Raw genomic sequence first — 15,849 nt, forward strand, 5'->3', positions numbered from 1 at the left:
TGGTTGAAACTATGAATTCTAATCTAGTATAAGGTTGCTAGCGAACTTGGCTCCATGGTGATCCCCCAATTTGCTGACTTCATGACCACTAATCGTCCTCGTTTTCAGCTTGGGCCGTCGGATCTTCACCTCCCGGTAAATCTGTTTTCACCCTACGGTTGCTTTTTCCTGCCCAATAACGGATGGGCTCGTCTCGCCCTTGTATTGGCTGGGTCAACCGCACTCGTGTGCGAAAGGGATTCGCCAGTCAGCTCCGCGCGCGCCGCACCGCGTCTCGTCTCGAGTCGCGCAGGTCCACAATCCCCACAGCACAAACCCTAGCCTTCCCAAACCCCGCAGCGCCGCACTCCCTCGTCCTCCTCCGTCCTTCCTCGTCAGCCATCGCCGCCATTCCGCCTCGCTCCTCTCTGTCCGACGACCATGCCACCAGGAGGAAGCTGCCGCGCAAGAGGTCAGGGGCCGCCGCCACCGCGAGCCAGTGGACGACCGTTGCGAGCCTTTGGGCAGGAAGCCGACGGGGAGCACGCAACAAAGCCGCGGCTGCCGCCAGGGTCTTCTCGCTAGAGGTGGAGGAGCAGGGGATCCCGCCAGATCCGAGGCATGAGGGCGCGGCGGCGAGCATCTCCAGCAACGGGGGCGACCTGCAGGCAAACGGCGATAGCTGGGGCGCACGATTCGGTCCTGTGCCATGAGCTTGTCCCTGCAGGAGAGAGAAAAGATGTGGGGAAGAGAGAAGGAAGGAGATGAAGGAGAAAGAGAGAGGAAAGAGGAGAGGAAGGTGCAGCGGCAGATGGAGGAACACAAGCCGGCACAGGCCATTCGCATCTCTCCTCCTCTCCTGCCTTGACCACCACCGTGCCCCTCCTCCCCCCCTTCGCTTCTCTCCATATCCTCATTCTTTGGAGCTAGCTGATTGGTCAACACCGAGGAAGACGAGGAAGACAGAGCCAGAGGAAGATGGCCCAGCCCTGCTGTCGACGCCCACCGGCCACCCCGTTTTTTTTTTTGTTCTTTAGTTTTGGATCAAAGTTCTCTTTTATCTTGAGTGTCCCTTTTTGGCATAAAATGGATTCAACAACCAATTTTAGCTAAGAACAAACTATTAGTGAGGAAGGGCAAACTGACAGAGGTGGGCAAAACCAAAAAAAGGATTGAGGAAGAGGTGGGCAAAACAACTTGAGCAAAGAGCTAAATCACTATGAAATGCTACTTTCCAGTGATTAATTTCGTCCTTTTAATTTTTCAGTAGAGAACTCAAAAGTTTAATGAAGATAGAAAGTTGCATTTTATTCTTATCCACATGGTTACTAAATTTACATTTTTATCTGGAAAGAGGTGGCCTTAAACAAGTTAATTTGCATTTTATTCTTATTCACATGGTTACTGAATTTACTTTTTTATTTGGAAAGAGGTAGCCTTAAAAAAATAGATTTTTTTACCAGAATCTCTCTTAAACTAACCTGCTACAAATATAAAATGGCATTGCATTGTTACTTCAGTGGGAAGTTCCTATACATATTCTCTGTTTCTCCGGAATTGGTTGAAAGTGTTTCTTCTGCTATCCACTCTCTCACTAGGCTTGTTACCTTTGTTGCTGAATTTTGCATTGCTACAGATGGAAGGCGTTGCGCTATTGAAGGAGTCCATCAAGAACTGGAGGCAATGGCCTATGACATGGGGAGGTATGTGCTTCATGATTGTTGTTGGTTAATTGAGAGTATGTGATGCTCGAACAAATGATGTGCAAGCAGACTAAATCTTTTATCGACATCTAGAACTTAATGTTTCATGTTAAGAAAAGTATATCCCATATTTCCCCTTAGTGGCAGAGAGCATATTTGAGCAGCTGACTGGAGGCTGGGCATTTGCGTCAGTTTGATTTGTTTGCGTATGTTCACTGTTTTCTGTTTTCCAAGTGTTGAGTGGCTACATTTTTGTTCGCTTTGCTGCTGTTGTGCTTGATATAAGAAAGACTAGGGGCATGACAGTTGGGCATGGGGCATAAACAAGTCATAGTATCAGCGTCCATGCCTATATGTCAGGTTATATGCCTTTGTAATGTAATCATCCGTGTATGTCAATGGCAGTGGTTTAAAATACGTAAGCTGATGCATCTTGTGCTTGCTTGTCACTGTGTTTCTACTAGGCAAGGTCTGGAATAGATTATATATATTCATTCAAATATGACGTGGTCTTCTTCCTTTGCCTTTGTCAACATATTTATTTGGGCGTTCCTTTTCTCTGTACTTTGTTTGGGCAGTGTTTTTCCCTACGCATGTCCTTTTTTATTATAAGTTCATGGGCTAATTTGGTCATAATATAACCCTGTCCTAAAAGTGCTCTTGCACTGCAGAATTCTCTTATTTACATGTTTGGTCACAATATAGCTCTGTCCTAAAATCCACTTTGCTTTCAGTTTGCATCTGTACGACCCGGATAGATATACTCTAGACCTTGATATATGAGTACGTAATTGAAGAATTGGACATCTTGGTCATTGCGGATTTTCTCTGTTCATTTTAAAAAGAGTATTACAAATTTACAATTCTCCGGGAGCAACACTCCTGAGGTAGCTATTCATCCATGTTGCTTTTTAGAAAACTTGCGACCACAGAGGCCGAAGTCGCCACCCTGTAATGTCGCGCTGATGGTAGCCCATACTGCTTTGCCGATGAATAATATTGTAACAGCTAATGCTTGAATTTTTCATACCGCTTCAGCTAACCTGTGAATAGGTCTGCACTCTGCACCTACATATTTTGATGATCGTACACTGCTGCCGTGGCTGGGCAATATGATGATAGTTTAATGAAGCTTTTGAATATTCTATTAGCATAGCTCTGACAGGTAAGGATACTTTAGGTTGTAGCTCAACTATGTATCTGTGGATATTAATCTTACAACATGCTATTTCTTCTTTTTTTTTTGGACTTAAAATTTCTGCGAATTGTGGCTTAACTATGATACTTTAGGTCGCATGCTCAATTATGTATATGTGAATTGTGGCTCAGCTATGAGGTTTTTAATGAACGTTTCGAGTATTCTATTACTACGTCTTTGAAAGGTTAGGATACTTTAGGTCTCAACCATGCCTCTCCATTTCCCGCCTTCCCCGCTAAGCCAGAAGAGGTGGTATAATGGAGCAAGCATCAGGTGACAAGGCTTATTTCTTTATTTGGACCTAAATTTCTGAGTCTGCTGTCATAGACCTTATGTTAATATCCATTCCTAGTCGTACTCCTATTATTTTGTATCACCATTCTACAAATGCTTCAGCTAAACTTTTCTTTGTTTGAGTTCTTAACGGTTTTGTCATTTTCCAATAGAATTTGCTCCATATATCAGCAGGGGAGGCCCCTACTGTATCCATCTATATATTTTTCCTTTCGGATGCACGTGATGTGACGTTTATTCTGGTGTATGAAATAAGTAGTTGATTGTGTAGTCTTTTAAATGAGCAAGGCATGAGAGAAAGATTATTTTACCATGGCAACCATCTTTTAGTTCACAATTGAGTTGATGTTCTGTGAGATCTAAAAAATAAGTTGACAATTGGCATGGTTTGCATTACAAGTGTGCGTGCCTCCTTTTATTTGTTCTCTTGTTTTTCAATTCCTTATTTGTTATGGCGCTGCTAGGAGGGCACGAGAGGGCCGACCGGGGGCCTTTTGCCCACGGCCGGGCAAGAGGGAAGGGATTTCCTTCTTAATTCTTGCTTGATTAGATTGATACATCTCCTCTCTTTATATAGAGAGGTTTACTTGACTCCCAAGCAAGCGACCCTTATAACCATGACTCGACGCAACACAAACCTAACACCTAAAAACAAGCTTTTTACTTCTCGGCTTGTTTTATTACTCTCAACCTGAAATGGACTGGGACGCTTTATTTTGGACCCCTTAACAAAAAGTGGACACCATCCGCACGTCGGACATGCATGTGTACAACCACCTGGATCCCATGGACACCATCTGGACAAAAAGAGTGCATGGGTATGGCCACCTGGAAGTGGTCACAAGAGCGACCAGCAGAGGCGCGCCCTTGCAGCGGCCGGCGGAATGCAGTGGTGCTACGTGGTGCGCTCCTGTCGGTGACACCCTGCCTTCTTCCCACCGGACGGCTGTTGGTCTGCACCGCACAGAGAAGAGTGGAGGGCTTGCGATGGAGAATGACAAGGAGGGGTGCGCTCCCCCCCCCCCCCCCCCCCCCAAACCGCCGATGTCGTAGACTTTGAGGTCGCTATTCGTGGGGACGAGATCGAGGTCCTTTGTGCAACGAAGGACAACTGGGAGGAGCGGCAGCTGCAAACCACGCATCTCCCGCACACGCCGACGCGCTAGGAGACCGCGCGCAGCAGCCTGCAGCCTCACCGCCGCCGACACGTGGTGGGTAGCGATCCAAGCCGGAAGCGGTGACGGCGACGACGGGAACTTGATCTGCTGGATGGGGACGCCCTGGGAAAGCGGTGATGGCGATGGCGGGAACTTGATCTGGTGGGCCGGGACTCCCGTCGGCGCGGTCGATGTGGGGCCGGAGCTGACCGGCGGGGGCCGCTGCAGCTGCTGCGGTGTCGCGTCGGGCAGCGGCAGCGGCTGCGGCGGCAGAGCGCCGGGCGCAGCGGAGGCCACCAGGAGCGGCGGCTGCCACTGCAGCCAGGGCGGGGCGGTGGATGGCAGCTGCAGCGGCCCGACGAGCACGGCAGAGGCCGCCAGAAGCGGCGGTTGCCACTGCAGCTAGGGCGGGGCGGTGGATGGCAGCTGCAGCGGCTCGACGAGTGCGGCGGCTGCCACGGCGGCGCAGCCTGGTGCGGCCCGTAGGACCCGGCCAAGAACAGGCGGATCTCCTGGACCGCCTGGTTTAGGTCCCGCGGCGCCCCGGACACTTCCTCCGAGGTGAGGACGGCGGGGGCAGGCGCGACGGAGGATCCCGGCGCGGGCAGGAGCGGGGCGACGGTCGTGGTGGTCGGCGACGAGGTGACCGGCAGCGGGAGAGACGGGTTAGGCGGCGGTGAAGACATGATCGAACCGAAGTTAGCTGGTACCAAATTTCTATAAGGTTTTTGTAATTATGTTTATGTTAGAAGGTTTAGATGCCATACTCTGCATGGACTGTTACTAAAAGAAATTTCCGTTGTTCTTAGGTACTAATCAGGTTAATGACGCCGCCGAATAGCTGTCGTTGGCTATAATGTGATTAGGTACCAATCCTGTTATTAAAGCTGTTATGGTATATGCTGCTGCTACATAATTATACTCTTATGTGGTCAGCCAAGTGTTCTTCTAGATCTACCTTTGTGTAATGTATAACTGAAGTACGACCATTTTCTTGCATAAACTAAGCATACTAGGAAGAATACAATGCCAAAATAACTGTTAAAATTTTGTGCGGCAAGAGTAAATTGCCTTTTCTGTGCTTCAGAGTAGATTGCTACAACAGAATGTTCACAGTCACTATTCCAAGTTTTTTGTGTGTCAGCCTGTCAGGCCTTAAGAGTAAATTGCCTTTTCTGTACATTCTGTTTGGCCGTTTGTTTGTTCTTGTGGCTTCCAAAAAAGAACCCTGGAATGTTTGTTCTGCCAGGGCAGCTCTCTTTGGCTAGGACATTTTGGCTAAAAAAACATAAATGAACCTAAAATGTATTAATATTTTATATCACTTTTTGTATTGATGTCCTTCATGCATGCTCATCTACCAAGAGGTCAATCCAATAATGCCACGCGCTCTTCATCAGGCGCCAAGCCCTCCGATGCCCAGCCGTGCGCTGTTGTCTCTGCCTGAAGAAGGATTATGGTCCTCCACCTCTCTGCTACTCGTATTAAAATTCCGGTGTGTTCTTTCTTTCTTTATTTTCTGTCAACAAAAAGGTGAACCTGTTCTTAATTTCCCATAATGATTTCAATGGAAATTTGTGAGTGTATTTCTAGCTGGAATTGCATGTATATCTTACAAATTTACATAGCAACAAATTAATAAGGAGAATAGAAGCATTTGCGTCCATCTAACATATTTGTATGGTATTTTAAAAAAAGCTCAAGGTTAGAGATATGGCGCTGTATGAGGCTATCATTAGGATGGAAAATAAATTAATGTTAAAATATTGCTTGAGTTTCCTTCATTCTGTAAACCGCAATACAAGCTATGTTTGCGCAATGATTCTATTCCAATTTTTTTTAACAACTGGCAATTAACAACACATCAAATGTTCTGTATTGAAATGGATCATTTTGTCAGGTTGGGTTTAGTAGGTCATAATGGTTTTATTCCACGACAGGGTTAATTTTGTTTATATTGTAACCAGTTCAGGTAATACAGGGGAAAACAACATTTTTTTGGTTCGTTTGGTAAGAATAGTCGGGTAATGATCTTAATGAAACACTGCATTTGTTTGATACAAGTCGCTGGTACAATTTGCACCTGGCAATAAAATTGTAACACTATCTATTTTATCAGGTAAAAACACCAGCATGTTGTTTGAGGTGCATGCATCGGTTGTAGCGAAGATGTGCATATGACAATACATTGCTAACCATGGAGCACCGCAAGGATTTAGAATATGTACCGCAACTTAGAGACTTGACACATTGCCACTTGCTCCTACCACCATGCAAGTGGGCGATGCTTTAGTGTTGAACTATTGATTAATCCCTCTTTTTTCTTTAATCTATGTGATGGTGCCCCTTATCATAAATAATTGTTATGTGGATTCAATATAAAGGATGTTTTAAACATGTTTGATAGTTATAAAAACAAATGTCATTGACGATACATATTGCTATTATGGAGACGTTTTGAACTATTGTTCAACTGCTATTCAATGTTTGATGCCCCTTCATTATTTTTTTATACAAAAGGGCTAAAGCTCCAATCATACATCTTTGCTCAGACCTAAAGCTCCTAAGAAATGAAAATATTTTGAAAGCACTCATGATTTTAAAGGTACATATATTTTTAAACAAAAGTCTATATGTTTTTTGCTCAAACACAAAGTCATTGAAAAATGCAAGTGTTTTCAATGTGAACTTGGTTTCAAATGGGTCACTACGAACATGGTAGCAAGTACTCTGTGCTATCAAGTTAAAATATGTATATACATCTCAGTGTAGACAACAATCGACCATGTTTCCTATTAAAGGGGATTAAACCATGGCTAATATTTTCATCGTGCACATGGATTTAGGGTGCCTCTGCGTCATTTGGCGCAACTGGTCCACTAGTTCTCTTGAAACTTAACAACCTATGTTCTCAATCACTAAGCAATTGCAATTCAACTTATTCTCAACAAAAACTAAGTGCTAGTACTCAAAGCATATTCTTAGAACTTAGGCTGTGCGTTCGGTTTTTTCGGTTTGATTCGGTTCAGTTTATACGGTTTTTGGTTTATATGGTTTTTATACTTCGGTTTATATGGTTTTATACATAAATGCGGTTCGGTTTCGGTAATAACCATTTAATTTCGGTTTGGTTTCGGTAATAACCAAAATAACCAAAGTTGACGCGAATTTTTGAATGAACAACAAATATATTTTGGTCACATGATTCGGTCTGTGTATGTAAGTAAGCATTTTCTTGTGAGAAGTGCCTACGTAGATTACATGATTATTAGATGGCACACATGGACTGGTCCTAAGTATTAAATGTCAGCAGATCTGAGATTAGGAAGGTTTTTTTTATTACGTGAGGGAGCAACCAAAAGGAAAGAGTCAATTATATTCATTTTCTTATGAGACAGAGCAAGCAAAAAAAGGAAAGAGCCAATCCTAATCATGACAAAAGCGGCTGGCTGGCCTTTTTCTAAGGCAAGCGATCGGCTGCCTGGGGGTCGCTCGACAAGAGTGGTCATATGGGCTGGTAATTTGAGGCCCAAGCAAGCACAACGTACGCCGAGTGCCCAGGTCGTTGGCTTAAGCTGCAGCGTTTAGTCCCACCTCGCGTCTGGAGCAGCACCGTGGTGGGCAGAAGGCTATAAATAGAGGAGTGGCTGCAGTTTCAACTAAAATCCTTCATACAGTGGAGTTAGTTTCGGTTTAATTCAGTTTAACCGAAAACTGTCGGTTTCTAACCGAAAAAACTGAAGGGTATATGGTTTTGAAAATAAAAAATTGAAACTGAAACCAAAAACTGAAAAAACCGAAATTTGGTTCTTTTTTTTTCGGTTTGGTTTTTGGTTTTCGGTTTGGTTTTGCACACCTTGACTTATAACAAATGGCATCCATCAAACACAGAGAAAGATAGGGGCTTAATGTTTCGCCTCCCAACTCATTTATCATAGAGATAATTGTCAACAATGCTAATTCATGATCAAATATATTTGACTGGTCATATGTGCCAAGATCTTTCCCCATCACATTATGCTTGCCAACTAGAGAATAATTGAGATTGGAATGAGAATTCATACTATTGACTCTTTGCATAAAAGTAAATACTGAAAAGTAAAAGATAGGCCCTTCGCAGAGGGAGACACAGGCTGCCATGCGCTTTTTGGTTTTGTATGCACAATCCCTTAATGCAAAAGAATGTCACGTTATATTGTCCCTTATGATAGCAACCTTTATTATGCAGTCCGTCGCTTTTATTACTTTGCTATCACAAGTCCGTACAACGCTCAATTTTCTCTTACACTAAATGATCAAACACATTTGGAAGCAATTTTTATTGCCTTTTTGCACTGATGAACAACTTACTTGAAGGATCTTATTCAATCCATCGGTAGGTATGATGGACACTCATGGCAAGAAACTGGGTTTAAGGGTTTTCGGATGCATAAGTGGTATCTTTAATTAATACGAATTTTTGGCTAGCAAAAGATCTTAAGCAAACACCACATGTTGGAGGATCCATAACAATCTAACTTCTATGCAAATATACCCAAACATAACTCATTACGTTGTCTTCCTTGTCCAACTTCAACTAATTTGCTCAAGTTTGCAAATAATTAATGGGTATTCACAATCATAGAAGATGTCCAAGATAATATATTTGTATGTGAAAGTTCTCTTCCTTATAATAATCATTCATGAATTGCTTGTATGACCAATATCGTGATTGTCAAACTTCAATAGATTTCACTTTCTAAACCCAATGTGAGGCTACTACAGGGCATGATATGAGCATATAATTTCAACTTGATGATATTCAATTCATTCAACAATTTACTCATAGGATATTGTTGGGGAACGTAGTAATTTCAAAAATTTCCTACGCACACGCAAGATCATGGTGATGCATAGCAACGAGAGGGGAGAGTGTTTTCCACGTACCCTTGTAGACCGACAGCGGAAGCATTATCACAACGCGGTTGATGTAGTCGTACGTCTTCACGGCACCTCCGAAGTTCTACACACGTTCAGCTCGATGACGTCCCTCGAACTCCGATCCAGCCGAGTGTTGAGGGAGAGTTTCGTCAGCACGACGGCGTGGTGACGATGATGATGTTCCACCGACGCAGGGCTTCGCCTAAGCTCCGCGACGGTATTATCGAGGTGTAATCTGGTGGAGGGGGGCACCGCACACGGCTAAAATATCGTATATCAAGTGTGTTCTCAGGTGCCCCCTGCCCCCGTATATAAAGGAGCAAGGGGGAGGCCGGCTTCCCTAGGCGCGCCAAGGAGAGAGGGGGAGTCCTCCTCCTAGTAGGAGTAGGACTCCCCTTTCCTAGTCCTACTAGGAAAAGAGGGGGGGGGGGGGAAGGAAAGAGAGGGAGAGGGAGAGGGAAAGGGGGCTGCGCCCCCCTCTCCTAGTCCAACTAGGACTCCCCTTGGGAGGGGGCGCGCCACCTCATGGCTGCTGCCCTCTCTCTCCCCTCAAGGCCCACCAAGGCCCAATACTTCCCCGGGGGGTTCCGGTAACCCTCTAGCACTCCGGTTTAATCCGAAACTTCTCCGGAACACTTCCGGTGTCCGAATATAGTCGTCCAATATATCAATCTTTACGTCTCGACCATTTCGAGACTCCTCGTCATGTCCGTGATCACATCCGGGACTCCGAACAACCTTCGGTACATCAAAACAAATAAACTCATAATATAACTGTCATCGTAACTTTAAGCGTGCGGACCCTTTGGGTTCGAGAACTATGTAGACATGACCGAGACACCTCTCTGGTCAATAACCAATAGCGGGACCTGGATGCCCATATTGGCTCCCACATATTCTACGAAGATCTTTATCGGTCAGACCGCATAATAACATACGTTGTTCCCTTTGTCATCGGTATGTTACTTGCCCGAGATTCGATCGTCGGTATCTCGATACCTAGTTCAATCTCGTTACCGGCAAGTCTCTTTACTCGTTCCATAATACATCATCCCGCAACTAACTCATTAGTCACAATGCTTGCAAGGCTTATAGTGATGTGCATTACCGAGTGGGCCCAGAGATACCTCTCCGACAATCGGAGTGACAAATCCTAATCTCGAAATACGCCAAACCAACAAGTACCTTTGGAGACACCTGTAGAGCACCTTTATAATCACCCAGTTACGTTGTGACGTTTGGTAGCACACAAAGTGTTCCTCCGGTAAACGGGAGTTGCATAATCTCATAGTCATAGGAACATGTATAAGTCATGACGAAAGCAATAGCAACATACTAAACGATCGGGTGCTAAGCTAACGGAATGGTCAAGTCAATCACGTCATTCTCCTAATGAGGTGATCCCGTTAATCAAATGACAACTCATGTCTATGGCTAGGAAACATAACCATCTTTGATTAACGAGCTAGTCAAGTAGAGGCATACTAGTGACACTCTATTTGTCTATGTATTCACACATGTATTATGTTTCCGGTTAATACAATTCTAGCATGAATAATAAACATTTATCATGATATAAGGAAATAAATAATAACTTTATTATTGCCTCTAGGGCATATTTCCTTCAGTCTCCCACTTGCACTAGAGTCAATAATATAGTTCACATCTCCATGTGATTTAACATGAATAGTTCACATGACCATGTGATTAACACCCATAGTTCACATCGTCATGTGACCATCACCCAAAGGGTTTACTAGAGTCAGTAATCTAGTTCACATCGCTATGTGATTAACACCCAAAGAGTACTAAGGTGTGATCATGTTTTGTTTGTGAGATAATTTTATTCAACGGGTCTGTCACATTCAGATCCGTAAGTATTTTGCAAATTTCTATGTCTACAATGCTCTGCATGGAGCTACTCTAGCTAATTGCTCCCACTTTCAATATGTATCTAGACCGAGACTTAGAGTCATCTAGATTAGTGTCAAAACTTGCATCGACCTAACCTTTTACGACGAGCCTTTTTTCACTTCCATAATCGAGAAACATATCCTTATTCCAGTAAGGATAATTTTGACCGCTGTCCAGTGATCTACTCCTAGATCACTATTGTACTCCCTTGCCAAAATCAGTGTAGGGTATACAATAGATCTGGTACACAGCATGGCATACTTTATAGAACCTATGGCCGAGGCATAGGGAATGACTTTCATTCTTTTTCTATCTTCTGCCGTGGTCGGGTTTTGAGTCTTACTCAATTTCACACCTTGTAACACAGGCAAGAAACTCTTTCTTTGACTGTTCCATTTTGAACCACTTCAAAATCTTGTTAAGGTATGTACTCATTGAAACAATTTATCAAGCGTCTTGATCTATCTCTATAGATCTTGATGCTCAATATGTAAGCAGCTTCACCGAGGTCTTTCTTTGAAAAACTCCTTTATGCTTTGCAGAATAATTCTACATTATTTCCGATCAACAATATGTCACTTACATATACTTATCAGAAATGTTGTAGTGCTCCCACTCACTTTCTTGTAAATACAGGCTTCACCGCAAGTCTGTATAAAACTATATCCTTTGATCAACTTATCAAAGCGTATATTCCAACTCCGAGATGCTTGCACCAGTCCATAGATGGATCGCTGGAGCTTGCATATTTTGTTAGCACCTTTAGGATTGACAAAACCTTCTGGTTGCATCATATACAACTCTTCTTTAATAAATCCATTAAGGAATGTAGTTTTGTTTATCCATTTGCCAGATTTCATAAAATGCGGCAATTGCTAACATGATTCAGACAGACTTTAAGCATAGATACGAGTGAGAAACTCTCTCATCGTAGTCAACACCTTGAACTTGTCGAAAACCTTTTGCGACAATTCTAGCTTTGTAGATAGTAACACTACTATCAGCGTCTGTCTTCCTCTTGAAGATCCATTTAATCTCAATGGCTCGCCGATCATCAGGCAAGTCAACCAAAGTCCATACTTTGTTCTTCATACATGGATCTCATCTCAGATTTCATGGCCTCAAGCCATTTCCCGGAATCTGGGCTCACCATTGCTTCTTCATAGTTCGTAGGTTCGTCATGGTCTAGTAACATAACCTCCAGAACAGGATTACCGTACCACTCTGGTGCGGATCTTACTCTGGTTGACCTACGAGGTTCAGTAATAACTTGATCTAAAGTTTCATGATCATCATCATTAACTTCCTCACTAATTGGTGTAGGAGTCACAGGAACAGATTTCTGTGATGAACTACTTTCCAATAAGGGAGCAGGTACAATTACCTCATCAAGTTCTACTTTCCTCCCACTCACTTCTTTCGAGAGAAACTCCTTCTCTAGAAAGGATCCATACTAAGCAACGAATGTCTTGCCTTCGGATCTGTGATAGAAGGTGTACCCAACTGTCTCCTTTGGGTATCCTATGAAGACACATTTCTCCGATTTGGGTTTGAGCTTATCAGGATGAAACTTTTTCACATAAGCATCGCAACCCCAAACTTTAAGAAACGACAACTTTGGTTTCTTGCCAAACCACAGTTCATAAGGCGTCGTCTCAACGGATTTTGATGGTGCCCTATTTAACGTGAATGTAGCTGTCTCTAATGCATAACCCCAAAACGATAGTGGTAGATCGGTAAGAGACATCATATATTGCACCATATCTAATAAAGTACGGTTACGATGTTCGGACACACCATTACGCTGTGGTGTTCCAGGTGGCGTGAGTAGTGAAACTATTTCACATTGTTTTAACTGAAGGCCAAACTCGTAACTCAAATATTTTACCTCTGCGATCATATCGTAGAAACTTTTATTTTCTTGTTACGATGATTCTCCACTTCACTCTGAAATTCTTTGAACTTTTCAAATGTTCCAGACTTGTGTTTCATCAAGTAGATATACCCATATCTGCTCAAATCATCTGTGAAGGTCAGAAAATAATGATACTTGCTACGAGCCTCAATATTCATCTGTATGTATGATTTCCAACAAATCTGTTGCTCTCTCCATAGTTTCGGAGAACGGCGTTTTAGTCATCTTGCCCATGAGGCACGGTTCGCAAGCATCAAGTGATTCATAATCAAGTGATTCCAAAATCCCATCAGTATGGAGTTTCTTCATGCGCTTTACACCAATATGACCTAAACGGCAGTGCCACAAATAAGTTGCACTATCATTATTAACTTTGCATCTTTTGGCTTCAATATTATGAATATGTGTATCACTACGATCGAGATCCAACAAACCATTTTCGTTGGTGTGTATGACCATAGAAGGTTTTTATTCATGTAAACAGAACAACAATTGTTCTCTAACTTAAATGAATAACCGTATTGCAATAAACATGATCAAATCATATTCATGCTCAACGCAAACACCAAATAACACTTATTTAGTTTCAACACTAATCCCGAAAGTACAGGAAGTGTGCGATGATGATCATATCAATCTTGGAACTACTTCCAACACACATCGTCACCTCGCCTTTTTACTAGTCTCTGTTTATTCTGCAACTCCCGTTTCGAGTTACTACTCTTAGCAACTGAACCAGTATCAAATACCGAGGGGTTGCTATAAACACTAGTAAAGTACACATCAATAACATGTATATCCAATATACCTTTGTTCACTTTGCCATCCTTCTTATCCACCAAATAGTTGGGGTAGTTTCACGAGAGGGGAGAGTTGAAGGAAATATGCCCTAGAGGCAATAATAAAGTTATTATTTATTTCCTTATACCATGATAAATGTTTATTATTCATGCTAGAATTGTATTAACCGGAAACATAATACATGTGTGAATACATAGACAAACAGAGTGTCACTAGTATGCCTCTACTTGACTAGCTCGTTAATCAAATATGGTTATGTTTCCTAGCCATAGACATGAGTTGTCATTTGATTAACGGGATCACCTCATTAGGAGAATGACGTGATTGACTTGACCCATTCCGTTAGCTTAGCACTCGATCGTTTAGTATGTTGCTATTGCTTTCTTCATGACTTATACATGTTCCTATGACTATGAGATTATGCAACTCCCGTTTACCGGAGGAACACTTTGTGTGCTACCAAACGTCACAACGTAAATGGGTGATTATAAAGGTGCTCTACAGGTGTCTCCAAAGGTACTTGTTGGGTTGGCGCATTTCGAGATTAGGATTTGTCACTCCGATTGTCGGAGAGGTATCTCTGGGCCCACTCGGTAATGCACATCACTATAAGCCTTGCAAGCATTGTGACTAATGAGTTAGTTGCAGGATGATGTGTTACGGAACGAGTAAAGAGACTTGCCGGTAACGAGATTGAACTAGGTATCGAGATACCGACGATCAAATCTCGGGCAAGTAACATACCGGTGACAAAGGGAACAACTTATGTTGTTATGCGGTCTGACCGATAAAGATCTTCGTAGAATATGTGGGAGCCAATATGGGCATCCAGGTCCCGCTATTGGTTATTGACCGGAGACGTGTCTCGGTCATGTCTACATAGTTCTCGAACCCGTAGGGTCCGCACGCTTAAAGTTACGATGACAGTTTTATTATGAGTTTATGTATGTTGATGTACCGAAGGAGTTCGGAGTCCCGGATGAGATCGGGGATATGACGAGGAGTCTCAAAATGGCCGAGACGTAAAGATCGATATATTGGACGACTATATTCGGACTTCGGAAAGGTTCCGAGTGATTCGTGTATTTTTCGGAGTACCGGAGAGTTACGGGAATACGTATTGGGCCTTATTGGGCCATACGGGAAAGAAGGAAAAGGGCCTCAAGGGTGGCCGCACCCCTCCCCTTGGTCTGGTCCGAATTGGACTAGGGAAGGGGGGCGCCCCCTTCCTTCCTTCTCTTTTTCCCTTCCTCTTTTCCTATTCCATATGGGAGGTGGAATCCTACTAGGACTAGGGAGTCCTAGTAGGACTCCACACTTGGTGCGCCCCCTTCTAGGGCCGGCCTCCTCCTCCCTTGCTCCTTTATATACGGGGGCAGGGGGCACCCCATGGACACAACAATTGATCCTTGAGATCTCTTAGCCGTGTGCGGTGCCCCCCTCCACCATATTACACCTCGATAATACCGTTGCGGAGCTTAGGCGAAGCCCTGCGTCGGTGGAACATCATCATCGTCACCACGCCGTCGTGCTGACGAAACTCTCCCTCAACACTCGGCTGGATCGGAGTTCGAGGGACGTCATCGAGCTGAACGTGTGTAGAACTCGGAGGTGCCGTACGTTCGGTACTTGATCGGTCGGATCGTGAAGACGTACGACTACATCAACCGCGTTGTGATAACGCTTCCGCTGTCGGTCTACGAGGGTACGTGGACAACACTCTCCCCTCTCGTTGCTATGCATCACCATGATCTTGCGTGTGCGTAGGAATTTTTTTGAAATTACTACGTTCCCCAACAGTGGCATCCGAGCCTGGTTTTATGCGTTGATGCTATGCACGAGTAGAACACAAGTGAGTTGTGGGCGATATAAGTCATACTGCTTACCAGCATGTCATACTTTGGTTCAGCGGTATTGTGAGATGAAGCGGCCCGGACCGACATTACGCGTACGCTTACGCGAGACTGG

The 15,849-nt window shown here is 43.7% G+C and overlaps 1 long non-coding RNA gene across 2 annotated transcripts; it reads left to right on the top strand.

Moving 5' to 3' along the window:
* The first annotated feature begins 214 nt into the window (after positions 1-214).
* Positions 215-6,778, top strand: LOC123144561 (uncharacterized). 2 transcript variants are annotated; one of them, XR_006471701.1, is made up of 2 exons: positions 215-6,355; positions 6,451-6,778. It is a non-coding gene; the product is annotated as an uncharacterized lncRNA (long non-coding RNA). The 2 variants fall into 2 exon arrangements; XR_006471700.1 differs by having other exon boundaries at positions 215-5,826.
* The last annotated feature ends 9,071 nt before the right edge of the window (positions 6,779-15,849 follow it).

Source organism: Triticum aestivum, chromosome 6D (assembly GCF_018294505.1).
Source record: "Triticum aestivum cultivar Chinese Spring chromosome 6D, IWGSC CS RefSeq v2.1, whole genome shotgun sequence".
Classification (NCBI taxonomy): Eukaryota; Viridiplantae; Streptophyta; class Magnoliopsida; order Poales; family Poaceae; genus Triticum; species Triticum aestivum.